The following is a 23,932-nucleotide window of genomic DNA, read 5'->3' on the forward strand; positions in this document are numbered from 1 at the left end:
AGTTTCCCTTTAGGTCCTTTTTCCCTTTGTTAAAATGGGCTAATCCTCCAATTGTATGTAGTGGCTGTGAAAATTCAATGAGATCATCATCCATAAATGGAGCCCTGATGTGGAGAACATTTGACCCCTGGGTTGTTTGTTTAAAATGCAGATTTCAGGTCCTGAATCCCTATATCAAGGCTGTGTCTCTGGTGGGGGGAAGAATCGGAATTTTTAGCAAGCCCCTCAGCTGATTCTTCCGGCCCCTGCAGTCGGGGACCACAGAGGCAGCAGTGACAGGCACAGGCGGAGTGTGCCGCTAGAGACCCATCTTGCAGCCACAGTCACAGAAGAAGCTACATTGATGGTGGTGATGACAAAAGGAAACATCCACCCGCCAGACAGAGCACCTTGCACTTGGCACATGGTGACTGGACTTTCATGATAAATCTATTAAGATGAGTTCAATCATTTGGCCCTTTTACAGATAAGGAGACAGAGGCTCAAAGAGGTTGAGCAGCTTGCCTAAGTGGTGTAGCCAAGACAGGAAACCCGGGAGGGATGCTGGGGGGTGGGAGGTGGGGGCGGGAAGGAGGAGTCCGGGGGGAGGGGCAGTAGCTGTCCTGCAGCAGCAGCAAGAAGCAGCGAATCTGTGGGCACCTCAGAGATTTGGCCTTGGCTAGAGAAACGTGTCCCGCTGGCTCACGCCTGCCTGTGAGTCAGGTCTGACCAGGTAAAGGAAGATGCTTCTCTCTACCCGCAGACAACTGAGAATTGTGTTTTTTCTATATTGGCACGGTGTTTCACTGTATTCCCTCTTTTACTCTCCTAGGAATTATTTTACACATTCTCGATGCTCCTCAAACCTCCTCCTTCCTCTTCCCTTCTCCGGATGAATTCGCTGAATTCGCTCATCTTCCTAATCCACAAACCTCCCTGCATGTGTGCCCACACACCTGCCTTGTCTCCCATGGCTGTGGAGAAGCTGTCTGTTCTCCAATGTTCCCCTGCCTGCCCCCCTCCTCCCACACGCTGAATCTGCCCCTCCTGCCTGCTCAAGGGCTTTACGTCTGCAATTTCACCCCCTAAACACACACACTCTCCTGCATCTCTACATAGCCCTCTACTGGATCATTCCCAGCAGGAGACAAACAGCCCTCCACTTTCCCCTCACTCGCTCCCCTCGACCCACACTGATGCTCTTGCTGTTCCTCATTGACGCCAAGCACGGTCCTGCCTGAGGGTCTTTGCACTTGCTCTTCCCTCTCCCGAGAATATGCTTTTCCTGGACTTAAGTCCCTTTTCCAAGAGGCCTTCCCTGTCCTCTCCAACAAAAGCCGTGCTGCACTCTGCCATCTCTTTCTACCGTCTTTGCTTTCTCTTCTTCTGAGCAGGAAGCACTTATTTGCTGGTTTTGCTGTCTATCATCCTTATTGCATTGCAAGTGCCTTGAGCGCAGGGATTTGCTCACCACCTACAACACAAGGTTCTGGCTCAAGGTAGGTACTTAATATTTGTTCATTTAGTTAAGAAATAAAAATGGCATAAACTATTTTGTTACTCACTTCAGGAAATATACTAGAAAGTGATAAACGAGTTAATTAGTGATAAGGAGGAGCAGTAATCCCAAACTATGGCCCTCTCTCCCCAGAGGGAAAAGGTGTGTGTGTGTGTGTGTGTGTGTGTGTGATTTTAACTTTTATGTCAGAAGCTAAACTCCTGATGTTCAAGAACAAAAGGAAATTGCAGACTTACACTCTTGTCACTGAACTCATTAGAAAGCACAGTGTAGGGGCGCCTGGGTGGCTCAGTCGGTTGGGCTTCTGCCTTTCGGCTCAGGTCCTGATCTCGGGGTCCTGGGATCGAGCCCAGTGTCAGGCTCCCTGCTCAGCGGGGAGTCTGCTTCTCCCTCTGCCTCTCACTCTTGCTCTCTCTCTCAAATAATAAATAAAATCTTAAAAAAAAAAAAGCACAGTGTAACTAAATCTAGACCACCTTTTCCTCCTCTAATGGAAATCTACTTGTTCCACCCATCAGGGTGCCCAGAGCCCATTCCCAGCTCCTAACCTCTAACCACTTATCCGCTCTGGCCAGGAAGCACCACTCATGCTCAACTCAGCTCTCCCATCTTTAGATGGTGCCTCTCCCATTTCAGAGATTCCTCAGGTACCAACCTTCCTTGCTTATCTTCTCATTGTGGCCAAATCAAAGAGCAAAGAAAGAAAATGATGGTCATTCTACTGGCCACAACAGGCTTCTTGCTGATTTCCTTCCATTCAAAAGAGGTTTCACCAGAACTATATCTCCCTCTCCTAATACACATTTGGCCTCTTTATCAAGGCCTTGATATTTCTACTTCCCCAACCACCTTTAATTAGAATTACCATTTATTAAACACTAACTGTGTCCCAGGTGCATATGGTTTACTTCATATAGTCCTCAGAATAACCTTGTGAACTAAATGGTATTATATCCCCATTTACAGAAGATGACACCAAGGCTCAAAGAGGTAACATAACTCATTCAGGATCACATCCTGAAGAAGAGATGCTTTCAAAGCAAGCTCTATTAATTCCAAAGCCCATGCTCTTAATTCTGACACCATACAATCTATTTTGGGGGATTCCAGGACCAACTGGTTCCTTCTTGAAAGAACCCAAGAAGGATAGACGGCGGGGGAGGGGCCTCCATCAGCCACTTCTGGCAAGTGATAGAGCCGCGGAGCACAAAATCGGAACTTTTAGGGGCGCCTGGGTGGCTCAGTTGGTTAAGCGACTGCCTTCGGCTCAGGTCATGATCCTGGAGTCCCGGGATCGAGTCCCGCATCGGGCGCCCTGCTCAGCAGGGAGTCTGCTTCTCCCTCTGACCCTTCTCCCTCTCATGCTCTCTCTCTCTCTCATTCTCTCTCTCTCAAATAAATAAAATCTTTAAAAAAAAAAAATCGGAACTTTTAGAAGTCTGCTCCACTGAGGGACGTCACTCCAGTGGCTAAGTGGGGGGTGGAACCCTCGTGGGACAGTGTGGTCTCAGGACCCTCGGGGTCACAGAAAGACCGGGGGTGCCTGAGTGCGGCAGAGCTCCCAGGTATCGGAGCAGGGAAGCCGGCTGCAGAGACAGAGCCCAGGTGCGGGCTCTCAGCTCGGGGTTGCCATAAACCGTGATCCGCGGCACAGTCGGGCCACGGCTCCTCCAGCAGGGACCCAACAAGCGGCAGATCCGGGGAGACTCCCCTTCCTCCCCTGGGAGGGGCTGCGCGGGAGTGCACCGCAGGGATCTGCTGGGTTTGGAGACTCCACACGGGATCGAGTGCCGGAGATAGAAATGCGCGGTCACAGGCCGGGTGAGCACGGAGTGCGGCCGGAGACTGGGGAGACGGGAGTAACTGGCGGCTTTTCTCTGGGGGCGCACTGAGGAGTGGGGCCCCGAGTTCTCGGCTCCTCCGAGGCGGAGATCGGGAGGCCGCCATTTTCACTCTCTGGCCTCCAAAACTGTACAGAAAGCTTGCAGGGAACAAAAGCTCCGGAGAGCTAACCCGAGCAGATTACTTAGCCCGGACCGGGCAAGGGAGGGGCAATTCCACCTCCGGCAAAGACATTTGGGAACCACAGCAACAGGCCCCTCCCCCAGAAGATCAGGAGAACAGCCAGCCAAGACCAAGTTTACCGATCAATGAGAACGGCAGAACTCCAGTGCTAGGGGAATACTGCACATAGAATTCATGGCTTTTCTACCATGATTCTTTAGTCTTTCAAAGTTTTTTTTTTTTTTTACTGTCTTTTTTCTTTTTTTTTTTGAATTTTTCTTTTTCCCTTTTTCAACCAACATCTTATCAATCCCTTTTTTAAAAAACATTTTTATTTTTCATTTTTAGAGTCATATTCTATCCCTTCATAGTAGTTACCCGTATTTTTGCAATATATATATAAGTTGTTCTCTCTTTAAAATTTTGAGATAGTTTCTTCTAACAGATCAAAAGATACCCTAAATCTCTAGTGTATGTTTTTTTTCTACTCCCCTGCCTGATCACATTCTCTCCCTTTTTTTCTTTTTTTTTTAATCCTCTTCTTTCTTTTTCAAACAACTTCTTATCAATTCCTTTTATAAAAGTTTTTATAATTTCCATCTTTATAGTCATATTCCATCCCTTCATCATATCAACCCTTATTTTTGTACATATATAAGTTTTTCTTTCTTTAAAATTTTGGGAGGCACTTTCTTCTAACAGACCAAAATACACCCAAAATCTAGTGTGTGGCACTGATCTATATACCAGCCTGATCATATTTAATCACATTAGTATGATGTCAGATCTAGAGTTCAGAACATCACTTTAAAGATACTAGCTGGGCTTGAAAAAAGCATGGAAGTTATTAGAGAAACCTTTTCTGGAGAAGTAAAAGAACTAAAATCTAACCAAGTAGAAATCAAAAAGGTTATTAATGAGGTGCAATCAAATATGGGGGCACTAACTGCTAGGATAAATGAGGCAGAAGAGAGAATCAGTGATATAGAAGACCAAATGATGGAAAATAAAGAAGCTGAGAAAAAGAGAGATAAACAACGACTGGATCACGAGGGCAGAATTCGAGAGATAAGCAATATCATAAGACGAAACAACATTAGAATAATTGGGATCCCAGAAGAAGAAGAAAGAGAGAGAGGGGCAGAAGGTATAATGGAGCAAATTATAGCAGAGAACTTCCCTAATTTGGGGAAGGAAACAGGCATCAAAATCCAGGAAGTACAGAGAACCCCTCTCAAAATCAATAAAAATAGGTCAACACCCCGACATCTAATAGTAAAACTTACAAGTCTCATAGACAAAGAGAAAATCCTGAAAGCAGCTCGGGAGAAGAGATATGTAACCTACAATGGTAGAAACATTAGATTGGCAACAGACCTATCCACAGAGACCTGGCAGGCCAGGAAGGACTGGCAGGATATATTCAGAGCACTAAATGAGAAAAATATGCAGCCAAGAATACTATATCCAGTTAGGCTGTCATTGAAAATTGAAGGAGAGATAAAAAGCTTCCAGGACAAACAAAAACTAAAGGAATTTGCAAACACGAAACCAGCCCTACAAGAAATATTGTAAGGGGTCCTCTAAGCAAAGAGAGAGCCAAAAAGCAACATAGACCAGAAAGAAACACAGACAATATACAGTAACAGTCCCCTTACAGGCAATACAATGGCACTAAATTCCTATCTTTCAATAGTTACCCTGAATGTAAATGGGCTAAATGCCCCAATCAAAAGACACAGACTATCAGATTGGATTAAAAAACAAGACCCATCGATATGCTGTCTGCAAGAGACTCATTTTAGACCCAAAGACACCCCCAGATTGAAAGTGAGGGGGTGGAAAACCATTTACCATGCTAATGGACACCAAAAGAAAGCTGGGGTGGCAATCCTTATATCAGACAAATTAGATTTTAAACCAAAGACTGTAATAAGAGATGAGGAAGGACACTATATCCTACTTAAAGTGTCTATTCAACAAGAAGATCTAACAATTGTAAATATCTATGCCCCTAACATGGGAGGGGCCAATTATATAAGGCAATTAATAACAAAAGCAAAGAAACACATCGACAACAATACAATAATAGTGGGGGACTTTAACACCCCCCTCACTGAAATGGACAGATCGTCTAAGCAAAAGATCAACAAGGAAATAAAGACTTTAAATGACACACTGGACCAAATGGACTTCACAGACATATTCAGAACATTCCATCCCAAAGCAATGGAATACACATTCTTCTCTAGTGCCCATGGAACATTCTCCAGAATAGATCACATCCTAGGTCATAAATCAGGTCTCAACCGGTACCAAAAGACTGGGATCATTCCCTGCCTATTTTCAGACCACAATGCTTTGAAAATAGAACTCAATCAAAAGAGGAAAGTTGGAAAGAACTCAAATACATGGAGGCTAAAGAGCATCCTACTGAAGAATGAATGGGTCAACAAGGAAATTAAAGAAGAATTAAAAAAATTCATGGAAACCAATGAAAATGAAAACACAACTATTCAAAATCTTTGGGATGCAGCAAAGGCAGTCCTAAGAGGAAAGTATATAGCAATACAAGCCTTTCTCAAGAAACAAGAAAGGTCTCAAGTACACAACCTAACCCTACACCTAAAGGAGCTGGAGAAAGAACAGCAAATAAAGCCTAAACCCAGCAAGGGCGCCTGGGTGGCTCAGTTGGTTAAGCGACTGCCTTCGGCTCAGGTCATGATCCTGGAGTCCCTGGATCGAGTCCCGCATCGGGCTCCCTGCTTGGCAGGGAGTCTGCTTCTCCCTCTGACCTTCCCCCCTCTCATGTGCTCTCTCTCATTCTCTCTGTCTCAAATAAATAAATAAAAATCTAAAAAAAAAAAAAAAAGCCTAAACCCAGCAGGAGAAGAGAAATCATAAAGATCAGAGCAGAAATCAATGAAATAGAAACTAAAAGAACAGTAGAACAGATCAACAAAACTAGGAGCTGGTTCTTTGAAAGAATTAACAAGATTGATAAACCCCTGGCCAGACTTATCAAAAAGAAAAGAGAAATGACCCAAATCAACAAAATCATGAATGAAAGAGGAGAGATCACAACCAACACCAAAGAAATACAAACAATTATAAGAACATATTATGAGCAACTCTATGCCAGCAAATTAGATAACCTGGAAGAAATGGATGCATTCCTAGAGATGTATCAACTACCAAAACTGAACCAGGAAGAAATAGAAAACCTGAACAGACTATAACCACTAAGGAAATTGAAGCAGTCATCAAAAATCTCCCAAAAAACAAAAGCCCAGGGCCAGATGGCTTCCCAGGGGAATTCTACCAAACATTTCAAGAAGAATTAATACCTATTCTTCTGAAACTGTTCCAAAAAATAAAAATGGAATGAAAACTTCCAAACTCATTTTATGAGGCGAGCATTACCTTGATCCCAAAACCAGACAAAGACCCCATCAAAAAGGAGAATTACAGACCAATATCCCTGATGAACATGGATGCAAAAATTCTCACCAAAATACTAGCCAATAGGATCCAACAGTACATTAAAAGGATTATTCACCACGACCAAGTGGGATTTATCCCTGGGCTGCAAGGTTGGTTCAACATCCACAAATCAATCAACGTGATACAATACATTAACAAAAGAAAGAACAAGAACCATATGATCCTCTCAATAGATGCAGGAAAAGCATTTGACAAAGTACAGCATCCTTTCTTGATCAAAACCCTTCAGATTATAGGGATAGAGGGTACATACCTCAATATCATAAAAGCCATCTATGAAAAACCTACAGCGAATATCATTCTCAATGGGGAAAAACTGAGAGCTTTCCCCCTAAGGTCAGGAACGCGGCAAGGATGTCCACTATCACCACTGCTATTCAACATAGTACTGGAAGTCCTAGCCACAGCAATCAGACAACAAAAAGAAATAAAAGGCATCCAAATCGGCAAAGAAGACGTCAAACTCTCACTCTTTGCAGATGGTATGATACTTTATGTGGAAAACCCCAAAGACTCCACCCCAAAACTGCTAGAACTCATACAGGAATTCAGTAAAGTGGCAGGATATAAAATCAATGCACAGAAGTCAGTGGCATTCCTATACACCAACAAGACAGAAGAAAGAGAAATGAAGGAGTCAATCCCATTTACAACTGCACCCAAAACCGTAAGATACCTAGGAATAAATCTAACCAAAGAGGCAAAGGATCTGTACTCAGAAAACTATAAAATACTCATGAAAGAAACTGAGGAAGACACAAAGAAATGGAAAAACGTTCCATGCTCATGGATTGGAAGAACAAATATTGTGAAGATGTCAATGCTACCTAGAGCAATCTACACATTCAATGCAATCCCCATCAAAATACCATCCACTTTTTTCAAAGAAATGGAACAAATAATCCTAAAATTTGTATGGAACCAGAAAAGACCCCGCATAGCCAGAGGAATGTTGAAAAAGAAAAGCAAAGCTGGCGGCATCACAATTCCAGACTTCCAGCTCTATTACAAAGCTGTCATCATCAAGACAGTATGGTACTGGCACAAAAACAGACACATAGATCAATGGAACAGAATAGAGAGCCCAGAAATGGACCCTCAACTCTACGGTCAACTCATCTTTGACAAAGCAGGAAAGAATGTCCAATGGAAAAAAGACAGTCTCTTCAACAAATGGTGCTGGGAAAATTGGATAGCCGCATGCAGAAGAATGAAACTGGACCATTTCCTTACACCACCCACAAAAATAGACTCCAAATGGTTGAAAGACCTCAATGTGAGACAGGAGTCCATCAAAATCCTAAAGGAGAACACAGGCAGCAACCTCTTTGACCTCAGCCGAAGCAACTTCTTCCTAGAAACATCGCCAAAGGCAAGGGAAGCAAGGGCAAAAATGAACTATTGGGACTTCATCAAGATAAAAAGCTTTTGCAAAGCAAACAGTCAACAAAACCAAAAGACAACCAATAGAACGGGAGAAGATATTTGCAAATGACATATCAGATAAAGGGCTAGTATCCAAAATCTATAAAGAACTCATCAAACTCAACACCCAAAGAACAAAGAATCCAATCAAGAAATGGGCAGAAGACATGAACAGACATTTTTCCAAAGAAGACATCCAAATGGCCAACAGACACATGAAAAAGTGCTCAATATCACTCGGCATCAGGGAAATCCAAATCAAAACCTCAATGAGATACCACCTCACACCAGTCAGAATGGCTAAAATTAACAAGTCAGGAAACGACAGATGTTGGCGGGGATGCGGAGAAAGGGGAACCCTCCTACACTGTTGGTGGGAATGCAAGCTGGTGCAGCCACTCTGGAAAACAGTATGGAGGTTCCTCAAAAAGTTGAAAATAGAGCTACCATATGATCCAGCAATTGCACTATTGGGTATTTACCCCAAAGAGACAAAAGTAGGGATCCGAAAGGGTATGTGCACCCCGATGTTTATAGCAGCAATGTCCACAATAGCCAAACTGTGGAAAGAGCCAAGATGTCCATCAACAGATGAATGGATAAAGAAGAGGTGGTATATATATACAATGGAATATTATGCAGCCACCAAAAGGAATGAGATCTTGCTATTTGCAATGATGTGGATGGAACTGGAGGGTATTATGCTGAGCGAAATAAGTCAAACAGAGAAAGACATGTATCATATGACCTCACTGATATGAAGAATTCTTAATCACAGGAAACAAACTGAGGGTTGCTGGAGTCGGGGGTGGGGTGGGAGGGATGGGGTGACTAGGTGATAGACACTGGGGAGGGTATGTGCTCTGGTAAGCGCTGTGAATTGTGCAAGACTGTTGAATCTCAGATCTGTACCTCTGAAACAAATAATGCAATATATGTTAAGAAAAAAAAAAAAAGAAGGTAGCAGGAGGGGAAAAAATGAAGGGGGGGAAATCGGAGGGGTAGACGAACCATGAGAGATGATGGACTCTGAAAAACAAACTGAGGGTTCTAGAGGGGAGGGGGGTGGGAGGATGGGTTAGCCTGGTGATGGGTATTGAGGAGGGCACGTTCTGCATGGAGCACTGGGTGTTATGCACAAACAATGAATCATGGAACACTACATCTAAAACTAATGATGTAATGTATGGGGATTAACATAACAATAAAAAAATTAAAAAAAAAAAAAGAAAGAACCCAAGAAATTCCTTCTGGAAGTCTTTAAACTCATATTTTAATGGTCTCCATACATTCCTCTTCTTTCTACTTCTCCCTCTATCCTCTTGTTCTCTGTACACTGTGTTGGCATTTCACTGGCAAGAAGGGGTCCCTCGGTACCTGTACTTGCATGTAAGTGGCCTGCTCTAACACAAGTTCAGGGTTACAAAGTAGGCCAGGTCACATTTACGCCTGCCCCCTCGAGCCCCCAAACCCAAAGTACTTCCTCCTGAGAGTTTCATGCCAAAGCCTAGATTTATGAGAACACGTCTGCGCTAATAGCGTATTCATTCAACCACCAACTACTGACCTGCTAAGAGCCAGACACTGCCCTTGGGAGACACAGTCTGACCCTGACCTGATTCATTCCTCAAGCCAAGCTTTTCCCTTTCAATTCCCTTTCAGTTATTAATCTCCTTCTGAAGTAATTATACTCTTCATGGCTTTATTTTCCCATTGTCCCATTCCCTCCACTCTTTTGTTCAAAGTTTTTAAATTTCATCAGTCCCCTCAATTCTTTTGAGGACTGGAAAGGGTATAAATACACACAAAAATAAAACGAAGCATTTATAAATTCTGGAAAGGCTACAGAGATCTCACTCGGGCATAACATTCAAAATACGTAACAACGAGGGCAGCACGGCTTTCTGAATTCTTAGAACACGCCATGCATTTTCCCACCTCACAGCCCCTGTACCTGTTGGTCCCTCTAAATGGAACACATTTTCCCACCCTCTTCATGGGGCTGATTTCTTCTCAACTCCCAGCTGCTGTATCAATAACACATCCTTAGAAAAGCTTCTCCATCTACCGAACCTAGAGAAGCTTGCCTTCATCAATCACTTTAACAAAATCCTGCTTATTCTCTCCAAGACACAACCACAATCCATAATTATTGTGTGTATTTATTCACTGGTCGCAGTCTCCCCATAGAATGTCACCTCCATGTAGGTAGAGCCCTTTCTTGCCTTGTTCAGATTTGTATTCCCAGTCTCCTCTGTGCCCGGCACATACATATCAATAATATTTGTTCAATACAGGAGTGGATGAATATCACACACAAGTGTGTGTACACACACATCCCCAGGTAGCAGTTCTTGCCTTCGTTGATAAGAATCCACATTAAGAATAATCCAGGGGCACCTGGGTGGCTCCGTCGGAGAAGTATCTGACTCTTGATTTTGGCTCAGGTCGTGATCTCAGGGTCATGGGATCGAGCCCTGCATCGCGCTCCATGCTCAGCGGGGAGTCGGCTTGAGGATTCTCTCTCCCTCTCCCTCTCCCTCTGCTCCTCCCCAACCCTGCACTTGCTCCCTCTCTCTCTTTCCCTCTCTCAAATAAATAAATAAATCTTTTAAAAATATCATCCACAAAAGTTCTACCAACTCCAGTTGAGCTTCCAGGTGCTGAGATGGTCAATGAGGACAACAAGCCAATCTGAAAGTAACACTCGAGACCTTATTCATTCACTGCAACAGTGAAGGCAAGAGGCAAAGATGCCAGCATCCCAGTGTTCTGTTTTTCCCCCATGAAACAGCACCAGGCAGGGTTCAGATGACAGGAGAAGTATCCCACTACCCAAACAAAAGGCTCCTGCCTTTTTATGAGCCCAGAGGATTGAGGGTAAGGAGGAGAGAGCGGGAGTAGAAAAATACCCAGTCAGCATGGGGAAAAGGGCCTCAGCCAGAGCAGCCCATAAGTCTCAGGGCAGGCACCTGGGAAGTACCAGGTACCTCCACTGGAGGCCTCGGATTCAAGGCTCCTGGGCTGGGAATGCAGAGACGCGGACGAGCATGGCTGGTCCAGGGGGACCTGAACCCTTGGTTCTAACTCCCTGCAGAAAAGTGCAACGTACTCACTGTATACAGGTCCGGTGTGGGGAGGGCAGCTTCCGCCAGGAGGCCTGCCAGTCAAAGCCTTCTAATTATCTGCAGATGGGCCTACAAGATGACACACGGAATTTTGACCTAGTAAAGGACTCTCATCCCCTCTTCTTTAAAAGCCCTTTCAGTGATGCAGTGCACTCTGCATAGGCAGTTCTGCCCACAGCTGATCCCAATCCTTTGTGATGCAACATTACACATCCCCTTCTATTTGTCTTCAGTGAAGATGGAGAGCCACTGGTTGCAAACATCTCTGTCATGATTCTGAAAGCCCCCGGCCTCATCTTCCTTGTGGTTGGTCGAGCAGTTCTAAATGTGATTTATTTCAGCTCCAATCCTCCTAAGCTAGAGTGACAATCATTGTACGTAATAGCCAGAGAGAACAACACCCAGAACCGAGGCAGGCAAGTGATCAAACAAAATGGAGGCTGCAGGTAACACCAAGTGTATGGGAGGTACGAAGAGTTACATGGCGCTCAGAGAGAGGGAACGAAGACTTTATTACTGTTAGAAAGAGTAACCTCAATATTTTTATATTTTTACTCAGATAAAAGACTACTAAGTTAACCTAAAAGATAATGAAAGAAAACGAAAGAAAAAAAAAAATCTTCAACTAGTTTATGGCACTCTTACTAAGAGATTTTCCTAATGAGGTCTCCCACCATTTTGTAATTTTTCTGGTTCATTAAAAACATTCAAGATCACATTAAAGATACATTAAGTGATCAGTTGTCACCATGAAATAGGAAAGCCACCTGGAAACAGAGAAGACAACAGGAAAATTTGAAAGTCTGAAATTTTTGTACTCTTCACATCACTATGCGAACGACCTTGATTAGAATCTTGGCCACCGATGTCTTCTGGTGCACACAAATCCTCAGCAATATTTAGTCTCCGCAGAGCAAATCCCAGGACATGGGGAATTGGGCCTTTCATTTCACAATCCCACCCCATCCTTCCCCTGACGCAGCTCCTCAGCCCTCACTAGTGATGAAGGGATCATCCAACCACCAGGCTCTGTGCAAAAGGGATCCAAGGCTCACGGTATCCATGTATCCATTGTTCCCAAACTCCCAGAGTCTCACCTGCATTAGTCAATCCTTACTTTATGCCCTTCTGATACATTCTTCATACTTAAAGATGCCTCAGGGTGCCTGGGTGGCTCAGTCGCTAAGCATCTGCCTTCAGCTCAGGTCATGATCCCAGGGTCCTGGGATTGAGCCCCGCATAGGGCTCCCTGCTCTGCAGGAAACCTGCTTCTCCCTCTCCCACTCCTCCTGCTTGTGCTCCCTCTCTAGCTGTGTCTCTTTCTGCCAAATAAATAAAATCTTTAAATAAATAAATAAATATGCCTCAAGGTGGGTGATCCCTAAATATTTGTTCAGCCAAGAGCAATCCTCATTCTATTTCGAGACTACACTTTGAGTTGCCAGATTGCGAAGTCTCAAGAACAGAGAGCCTAGAACTACCCCGGGGGCCTCATACAGTGCCCTTCATCCTCACTCTCCCACACACAGATAACTCACACACTGAATAGTCAGTAAGTACAGCTGACTGATTAAGAGACTGGTTATTTGATTTAAAGTTAAATGACTGCAATGGACTGCATATTTGTGTGTCCCCCTTCCCGCAATTCCATATGTTAAGTCCTAACCCCCAAGATGATGGTATGAGGATGAACTGAATGGGAGGAGTGCCTTTATAAGAGAGGACCCAAAGAGATCGCTCACCTCTCCTACCATGTGAGGACACAGCGAAAAAACATGAACTAGAAGTGGGTCTTCACCAGACACTGAACCTGCCCACACCTTGAACTTGGATTTCCCAGCCTCCAGAACTGTGAGAAATAAATTTCTGTTGTTTATAAGTGACCCAATCTATACTACTTTGTTATGGCAGCCCAAAAGACAAACAGTTACTGTATTAGCCTCCCAGGGCTGCCATAGCAAAGTATCATAAACTGGGTGGCTGAGAAGAACAGAAATGTCTTGTCTCGATTCTGGAAGCTAAAAGTCTGAAATCAAGGTGTTGGCAGGGCCCTGCTTCCTCTGAAATCTGTAGAGGAAGGAACCTTTCTTGTCTCTTGTAGCTTCTTGGTCTTGGCCGCTGTATCAGATACCTCTACTTTGAAATTCAACACATCAGGGCCACACCTGCCTTCCAAAGGCAGGTTGTTGAAATTCAGGTATTTTTTTTGTCAAACAGCACTTCTATCCAGGTGTTGCTCCAAATGGAAAATTCTATGATGGTGTTGTCCTTTGAAAGTTTCTTCAAAAATCATCTATGGAGTATCCGTGACATGCTGCTACAGGGAAGACAGACACGAGCAGGAAACTGTGGCCCCACCCTCAGAGAGCTCAAGATCTAGCTAATAAGGACACCAGACATTAAGATAAATGGCTCCAAGATAATGAATGGAATTAGCAAGATGGTGCACTGTTTGGCTGCAACTCTGAGGAAGGAATAGTTAGTAGATGGGTATGAGCATGAACTCTGCAGCTGGAGTCCCTGGCCATACCACATAGTAGCATTCTGATCTTAAACAAATCACTTAACCTCTCTGTGCTTCAGTTTTCTCATCTGTAAAATGAGCACACTAAGAGTAGCCCCTTCATAAGTGGTTGTGAGGATGAAGAAGTCAGTACATGTAAGGTGCTTTAGAACAGTGCCAAGCATCAGTAAGTGTTATATAAGTGTGTGTTAAACTAATACCTTGCACTGAGCAGGGGAGGAAGTCCCCTGATCACTAGGCTGTTCTCCCTGCTCACCCTTCTGCCTCTTTATTTGTATCATTTCTGTACACAGTATATGCAGTAAATGGCATAACTTGAAAGTGGTGGAGAATTCTTTTTCCCACTTCTCACAGTTAAGCTCTGCATAAATAATCTCATTAAAACCCATATTTCTCTCTAGCTAATGTTCATTTATTAATTTCACATGTGTTTTCTGAGCATCTAGGATGGGAAAACCACTAAGAAAATACAATAACATTGAAAAAATGGCAGGACACATGAGATTCAATGAGTTGGCTTTCCCCAGGGCATTTTCCACCCTGTTGGCATGAGGGATCTAATCAACGCCCTGCTAGCTCATGCAAAAAGCTCTTTTTTTTTTATGAAGCAGAAAAAAGTCTCCCTGCCTCTGAGCAGATAGAGCCTTGCCCAGGCTGGATTTCAGCCCCCACATGTCCCTTGGCCAGAAGCCCATGTATACAGTCAATTCCACTGACTAAGACCACTGAGGTACCATTTAATGAAACTTTTTCCTCACTAGGCAAATGGTTCCAGAATGGAATGGAATGGTTACTTTTTTTGGAATGCTAAAAAGTTGTTTAATGTTTGATAGACAAATTCAAGTTCATAAAGAGTTTCCTTGAATTTAATAAAGATGCTAAAAATGTTCTTTGCATTTTTTTAAATATTTACAGTTTCTTTTTTCCAAAGTTCTGTACATAACAATAAATATGTAGAAACAACCCCATCATCTGTCTGCATCAGAAATCCTCACTGGTGGGCTCACCATTTACAAGAAAGACATCATTCAGCACAACCTGTCACAGAGACTCTCGTACCAGCTGGGGCTTCTAACTTGAAGAACCATTACTAGATCTCTTTTATCAAGACTGTTAATCACCCAGAGGCCTTTATCTACCAACTAGCAATTACCTATGAAATCAGTGAACGCAGTCACTGGCTTTAGTGAAGTGTGACCAACTGCCCCTACTGCAGGTGGTGATGTCTATGTCCTAGGCTGACATCAACCATTAAAGGTACAGGTGTAGTAAAGAAAAGAAATAAACCTCCCCCCCCATGGCTAGTCACTGTGAAAAACGTGCATCAGGCAACCGAATTGAGGGTTAAGGATTCATCTTGCTAACGTCAAAGGCGTCACTAACAAGATTCTCAGCCTCATCCACCTGATGATGTGCCTCTGCCCAGGTCTCCAGGAGTAGGTTCCACCTCCTTCACCAGACAAAGGGTGGTAACCACCTCCCCGCAAAGGCTTTCTGTCAGATTTTCATTTCACAATGACCGATGAGATTGAAAGCCCAGCACTCTCTTCTTCTGGGGGCTTTCTTACATTTCCATTGTACGTTTTTCCTTCTTGCATGCTGTCCCACATTCCAATCTTCTGTCTCCTTTTTTTGTTCTTCGAACTGTCTTAGTTTTTCCTTATACTTTTCACCCTGTGCCTTTAATTCCTCTTGCATTTTCAAACAAGCAGCTGCTACAGCCTCTTGTCCTTTAATGACATCAGGTTCCACAGCCGTCCAGTTGCCTCTGCCCCGAGGCCCTCAGCTGGGTGGAAAGCTTCTGAAACACCACACAGAGAAGGATGCAGCTGAACACCTTCAGCGGGTGATGTGCCAGCCACAGGGACTAGCAGGGGGCTCACTGTGACTTGCAGGAAGTGCAACCCCTCGGTCTCCAAGGCTGGCTGTGTGGACAGCTGTTCCTCGTCCAATTCCATGGCTGCCCTCCCCCCAAAATAACTTTTTAATTGCCATAAAAATGTGTCCCTGTGTAAACCAATAATATCTAAATTAGTTATCAACACAGTACCAAAACAATTTAACACTGTTATCCTAGAAGAGTCACTTTGCCTGTGGGTAATTTAGCATGCCGAATATGCTCAGTATATAATGCACTGTGCACTTCATTGTCAAAATAATGTTTTAGGGGTGGCTGGATGGCTCGCTCGGTTAAGTGTCTGACTCCTGATTTTGGCTCAGGTCATGATCCCGGGGTCCCGGGATCGAGCCCCGCGTCGGGCTCCCTGCTCGGCGGGGAGTCTGCTCCTCCCTCTCCCACTCCCCCCTCTCATGTACTCCCTCTCTCTCAAATAAAAATAAATAAAATCTTAAAAAAAAAAGAAAGAAATCTTACCTAACAATTTTTTCATACCATGAAAAAACACATTTACTGAGCACTATGTGCCACAATATATGCTGAGTGCTTTTTATCCTCCCAATACATGTGTGAGATAGACACTATCATTAGTTCTGTTTTATATATGCGGAAACTGAGATTATGCAATCTTCCAAGGTCAAAGAGCTTTACAGTTAGCATTCAAACTCGGGTCTACATGATTGTAGAGCCAGAGTTAGTCACCTCTAAATGAGAGTCATTTGAAGATATATACAATGAGATGATATCCTATTTTCCCTCATAGGAGTTTCTCTGGTCTTTTAAGAAAATTAGGCCATAAAAACACTAGTAATCTACAGAAAGATCATGTCTGGATCATTTTTGCATCCTCAGCATCAAACATGATGCCTGGCATGTAAGACCCACTTAATAAGTGTTTGTGATGAATGAATGAGTTAAAAAAAAAAAAAAGAAATTAAAGGCATACAGATTGGAAATGAAAAAATAAAACACATGTAATTCTGTATGTAGAAAATACTGAAGAGGGCGCCTGGGTGGCTCAGTTGGTTAAGCGACCGCCTTCGGCTCAGGTCATGATCCTGGAGTCCCCGGATCGAGTCCCGCGTCGGGCTCCCTGCTCGGCGGGGAGTCTGCTTCTCCCTCTGACCCTCCTCCCTCTCATGCTCTCGGTCTCTCATTCTCTCTCTCTCAAATAAATAAATAAAATCTTTAAAAAAAAAAAAAAGAAAAGAAAATACTGAAGAGTCTACAAAAAAACTACAGCAAGGTCATAGGATACAAGACCCATATGCAAAAATCAATTGCATCTCCAGTGTAGATGTGTGTGCATATATAAATTAGTAGATATTCATATATTTCCTAGCTCTGTCCACTGAAAGGGTCTAAAAGCAATGATACACTAGTAACAATGAGCATTTACCTGATACCCACATCTTGGTTTCCAAATACCACACCCATAATAAATAAACAATAATAATAATAAATAATAATAATAATAAATAAACAAACAATGCTCCTTGAAAGACCAGTTGGTTCCAAGTCAGGAGCAAAAAAAATTAAAAATGGCCCTGGAACATGCTATAGTACCAGAAAGCAAGGATGCACTCAAAAAGAAGATGTAAGGATGTCAACAAAAATGGCAGAGGAGAGAGCTTCAAGGATCTGATCCTCCACTAAAGCAACAATTAATTTCACAAAAAAAGCTGTCAAAATGAACATTTTCAGAACTCTGCAATCTATTCAAAAACCTACAACAACTTATAATCAGTGAGCTTAAAGATAAGTTGGTTGAAAATATCTAGTCTGAGAATAAGAAAGAAAAAAGAATGAACAAAAATAAACAAAGCTCAAAGCACCTGTAGGACCTTGACCTATGGACCAATATACACATTATGGGAGTCTCACAGAAGAACGAGAAAGAGGCAGAAAGGATACTGGAAGAAATAATGGTTGAAACGTCCCAAATCTGATTAAAGACATGAATTTACACATCCAAGAAACTTAACAAACTCCAAGAAGGAAAAACTCAAAGAGATCCACACCAAGACACATTACAATGAAACTGTCAAAAGACAAAGAGAAAATCTTGAAAACAGAAAAAGAGAAGCAATTTATCACATACAAGAGATCCTCAGTAAGATTAACAGCCTATTTTTCATCAGAAACCATGGAAGCCAGAAGGCATTGAGATGATATATTTAAAATGTTGAAAGGAAAAAACTGTCATCTAGAATGCCATACCTGGTAAAATTATCCTTCAAAAATGAGGGAGAAATTAGGACATTCCCAAATAAACAAAAGCTGAAGGAGTTTGTTGCTGGTAGACCTGCCCTATTGAAGGCTAAAAGGCTAGAGATGCTAAAGGAGTCCTTTAGCTGAGATGAAAGGATACTAGACAATAACTAAAAGCCATACAAAGAAATAAAAAACACCAGTATAGTTAACTACGTAGATAAATACAAAAGCCAGAATTATTGGATTTTTGGTTTTTCCCATATGATTTACGAAACAAATGCACAGAACAATAATTATATATTTATGTCAATGAGCAACAGTGTGTAAAGATCTAATTTGTGACAATAACATCATAAAGAGGGGGGACAGACCTGTATAGAAGCAGAGTTTTAGATGCTGCTGAAGCTAATCTGATATCAATTCAAACTGGACTGTTACAAACTTAGGGTGTTAATTGTAATCCCCAGAGTAACCACTATGAAAATAATTTTAAAATAAAAAGAAAAGTAAATGAGGAGGAAATGAAAATCGTTCATTAGAAAAAGAAATTAGGGGTGCCTAGGTGGCTCAGTCGTTAAGTGTCTGCCTTTGGCTCAGGTCATGATCTCAGGGCCCTGGGATCAAGCCCCACATCAGGCTCCCTGCTCAGCGGAAAGCCTGCTTCTCCCTCTCTCACTCCCCTTGCTTGTGTTCCTTCTCTCACTGTGTCTCTGTCAAATAAATAAATAAAATCTTTAAAAAAAGAAAAAGAAATTAAACACAAAAGAAGGTAGTAACAGAGGAATTGAGGAACCAAAAAATATAAGACATATAGAAAACAAATAGCAAAACAGCAGAAGTAAGGTCCTCCTTATAGTAATCACTTTAAATGTAAATGGATTAGACTTACCAACGGAAAGGCAAAAATTTGCAGAATGGATTAAAAAAAAAAAAAGCCACAATGCAGATCTACAAAAGATTCACTTTAGATCCAAAGACACAAATAAATTGAAAACTGAAGGACAAAAAAAGATATTCTATGCAAATGATAATCCAGAGAGATGGGGTGGTTATACTAATATCAGACAAAATAAACTTTAAGTCAAAAATTGTTACAAAAGATAAAGACACACATGACACATTGATAGAAGGGCCAATCCTTCAAGAAGATATAACAGTATAAATATATCTATACCAAACAAAAAAAGCCTCAAATATACATGAAGCAAAAATTGACAGAACTGAAAGGACAAATAGTTCCATAACATTAATTGGAGACATCGGTACTCCATTTCAATAATTGGTAGTTTCTCAAAAACTTAAACATAAATTTACTATGTGATCCAGCAATTCCACTCCTAGGAATCAACCCAAGAAAACTGAAAACTTATGTCCACACAAAGATTTGTTTGTGAATGTTCATAGCAGCATTGCTTATAGTAGCCAAAACCTAAAAACAGTCCAAATGTCCATGATTTGGATAAAGAAAATGAGGTATAGCTATACAATGGCATACTATTTTCTGCAATAAAAAGAAGCAAACTACTAAATCATACAGCAATATTAACAACCTCAAAATCATTATGCCTAGTGAAAGAAGTCAGACACAAAAGGGGCGCTCAGGTAGCTCAGTCAGTTAAGCATCCAACTCTTGATTTCGGCTCAGGTCTTGGTCCCAGGGTCGTGAGATCAAGCCCCGTGTCCAGCTCCTCGCTGGGTGTGGAGTCAGCTTAAGACTCTCTACCTCTCCCTCTGCCCCTACCACCCTCCTCCCCCTCTTAAAAAAAAGTTAGACACAAAAGACCGCATATTGTATAATTCCATTTATATGAAATTTACAGAAATGAGAAATTTTTAGAGACAGAAATCATAGTAGTGGAAATAGATGCAGAAATTGAGTGTGTAGACACAAGAGAAAAATTGGAGCTGATGGAAATGTTCTAAAACTGGATTCTAATGATAGTTGCACAACTCTATAAATTTATTTTAAAATATTTAAGTCACACCTACAATGGATGCATGTTATAGTATTTAAATTATGCCTCAATAAAACTGTTAAAAATGACTCACATACTTCAAACTAGTTTTGGTAAAAAAAAAAATGAACAAAATGTGTAGTTTTCACATTCATATATGCATTAAAGAGGTAAAATGCAGGGCGCCTGGGTGGCTCAGTTGGTTAAGCGACTGCCTTCGGCTCAGGTCATGATCCTGGAGTCCCGGGATCGAGTCCCGCATCGGGCTCCCTGCTCGGCAGGGAGTCTGCTTCTCCCTCTGACCCTCCCCCCTCTCATGTACTCGCTCTCTCTCATTCTCTCTCTCTCAAATAAATAAATAAAATCTTAAAAAAAAAAAAAGAGGTAAAATGCACACAGCTAACTTTCTGTAATGGGTTAAGTAAGTATAGTTTTCTCATAAGTGAGGGGCTGAAATTAATAACCTTTTGTCTTTCTCTTTCCTTATACTATTTACTTCTTTTTCTCAGATTAAATGATCCATGTTCTCAATGGCACAGGTAATTCAGAGCATGAAGTAAAATCCTGCAATTCAAGGACTGAACATCCCCATTTCCAACTATTCACCTTCCACAACCCTGAAGATCCATGAGCTCCAGTAATCTGTGATTTGTTGAAGCAAAAATTTAAATTGCTGACATTCTGGTGTGTGGAACCATGTTCCTTTGCTAGTGAGTGAACATGGCTCTCCAAAGGAAAACATTTATGTTTGTCTTTGAATGATTTGCACATAAACTTTCATTGCTAAACTTCAGCTAATGTTCACATGGAACTATGGGGAAAATCATTTTTAAAAAGGATCATTCATCTTTAAATTGCTGACTGTAGTCATTTGTCTGAAGTCTCAAAATAACTCTTATCGCGAAGAATTGTTACAAATATATCAACGGAATAGTAAATGTCTTTGATTTCTCAGCCTTGGCTCAAGACTTTCCTATCAGTTTCACAAAGGAAAAGGCCCTTGTTGAAGCTAACAAATGGTTTCTCTTTCACAATGGTTCTATAAACAGCCTTAGTGAAATTGAGTTTCCTGTTTATGGCCATTAGTCCAAGTTACACAAACACACAACCTAGACCACTTTGTGGCAAGCATTCTTGCTCTTGGCTGTAATTCACATGTGTGCACTTCTCTACCATTTTCATTCAGACTAGATACACATTCCTGTGCATAAATTATAATGCAACGAAGGAACGTAACGGAAGATGTGTTGAACAAAATCGATATCATATGTTTGGTAAATATGTTCACGCCACTCCTTTTGAGTGTAGTGTTTATGCCAAGCTAAACCAAACACAAAGTTGTATTTTCAATACCGCCTTCCACTTACATTTTACCATCATCTTTATCAGATGTCAGTAAATAATAATAATCATACCTATGATTCCATAGATAAGGAAACATTTAAAATTGAAGCATAAAGTGTGATAGATTTCAGTCATACTTAACTTCTTAGCAGAACAGAATTAATTTATGCATTTTTCTTATCTATTCTTTACATTAACTTCTTTACAGTCCTTAGCTGTGTCTTCATTACACTATCTTTTCCTTCAGTATTTTCTAAGCACATATACTGTTCCAGGCTTTGTGCTAAGCATAGGATACAGCTATGAACCAGACAGACAAAATCCCTGAATCCAAGAACTCTCAAACACCAAAAACTTAATGTCTGAGCAGTAACAAGTATATAAAATCTTATTTAATGAATTTGAAATCCAGAGAAACCACAGTGAACATTTTTCACACAATAAACAAAATTCACACTTTTAAAATGCCCTACCTATTGACACATGCTACCATTCAAGAATCAGCATTATTATTATAGAGTCAGGACCATAAACCCAGGCTTTATTCTAAGATGCGATTTTTACTCATTTTTTTTTACATCTTTTTGCAAAATCCTTCCGGCCTGAAATTCTGAATCCTGGCTAGCCCTAAAGATTTATTTTTAGAAAGCTCAAAGAAACAGAACTGTTTTAGTTAACTCTTCTCCATTTCCCAACTTGAGCATAAACAGATTCAAGATAATCATCATTCGGGTACAACCAACTGATCAGTCATAACCTCCCACCCTTCTCCTATCACCCCTCAGTTTCCTGAAAGGTGGGCCTGCACCAGCAGCTGCCCACACTGGGCTAGAGTGAGCATCTAATAGCCCAGCTTCTAGAACTCCCTTTCCCCGTCTCTTCTCCAACACACTTCTGTCCTCATGAGGTAAGAGCCTCTCACATCAGCAATCAGTACATCTTTTCAAGCCCTCAGCTGTGAAAGCAGAAAGCACTATTCAGCAGAGCTCTTGTTCACCCTTTATTTTTAGGGAAGAATAAGGTATAACACCAGATGGCATCCTTTTTCCACAGGCTATAGCTTGGCCTAGAAATACAGTCTGCTGAACGACCTCAGAAAAGCCACTTCCTACTCTATCTAGGACTGTGAACCAAGGTTTGAAGACCTATCCTGGAAACTCAATCAGAACAGAAAATATGACTTTTCTGCACCTCCAAGACGGTAGTACCAACCTATGAGCACTCAAAAGAAAATGGAAGTTGCAGAGAATGAAGGTTGGCCCATTCCTAGGCAAATCTAGGGAAGAGGAGACAGTTGAAAATTTCCTCCCCTTGCATTTACTCTTCCCATAGTCAGAACAGCTCTCTCCAAAGTTGGATGTGCCAGGTAATCCAATGCAGTGGCCAGAAGGGACTATCAAAACGTGTATATTTTACTTAAAAATGAAGAAATTCAGTTTGACTAGTATTTAATGTGCAGACTGCTTAGGGCCTTTACCCCGTCCACAAGTCAGCTGGTCACAATGGTCCTGAGTGTCTGTCTGCCCAAGGGAAGAGGAGGAAGGGTTCCATCAGGCTCTCATCTGACCATGACACAGCGAAGCTTACGTGGGCCTGGTTAAGTGGACATGGGGATTCTATTCCCCTAGACAGCAGAACAGTTCCAATCTTGTACTAAAATGAGGAGTGACAAAGAAATTCTTTTGATGACACAGATCTACTGCTTATCTCATGGTAAAGTACTTAAAAGACTTTGAAATTTAAAGATGAGTCACAATTTTTTTTCACAAAAAATTCCAAATTTGCTTTTTCTGGGATGACAAGTAGCTGCCAGTAATACACCACCTGATAAATATTTACCAAAAAATAGAGGTACCTACCAAAGTAAAGGTGTTGTTTCAACAATGTGTGAAAAAGCAAATACTATTCTAAAGAAATGTACGCTTTTGAAAAGAGTGTTTTGGAAAATAGATGTTTGGAAATGTTTCATTTTTTTGTTGCTGAAAAGACAGAACTGGGTTACTCTAAAAGTTCTCCTATTTGCACAGTTTAAAAACCTGGACACATAATTTTGTAATGTATTTTAATATTTTCCAGAAAACTACTTGCAGTGAGTTTTGAATCTATTTTTTTAAACCATTAAAACATAATACCTTCCCACCAGGAAGTACTACATGCCACCTGAAAAGCAAACATTGACTGGTCAAGTGTCTACTTTAAAATTTTTTTAGAATGATTGAAGGATGGGGCAGAAATATGAGTACCATGATTTAGTGAATTAAGACAGTATCAGACCTGTGCAGTTACACAGAACCCCATGCTCTGAAAGGCCCCTCACTTAATTTGATGCTCTGCTATCACCATCTTGAAATTCATAATCTTTGAACAAGGGGCTCACATTTTCATTTTGCACTGGGCTCTGTGAATTATGTAGCTGGTTCTGGAGCTCACTGGTCAATG

General features: G+C 41.7%; 1 protein-coding gene and 1 pseudogene across 1 annotated transcript in view; both read right to left on the reverse strand.

Annotated features, from left to right (window-relative positions):
- LOC110576941 (laminin subunit alpha-3-like) overlaps positions 1–23,932 on the reverse strand; it is a 188,260-nt gene that overhangs the window by 162,674 nt on the left and 1,654 nt on the right. The window lies entirely within an intron of this gene.
- LOC110576847 lies at positions 15,480–16,041 on the reverse strand (annotated as a pseudogene).

This window comes from Neomonachus schauinslandi, chromosome 14 (genome assembly GCF_002201575.2).
Source record: "Neomonachus schauinslandi chromosome 14, ASM220157v2, whole genome shotgun sequence".
In the NCBI taxonomy this organism is placed as follows: domain Eukaryota; kingdom Metazoa; phylum Chordata; class Mammalia; order Carnivora; family Phocidae; genus Neomonachus; species Neomonachus schauinslandi.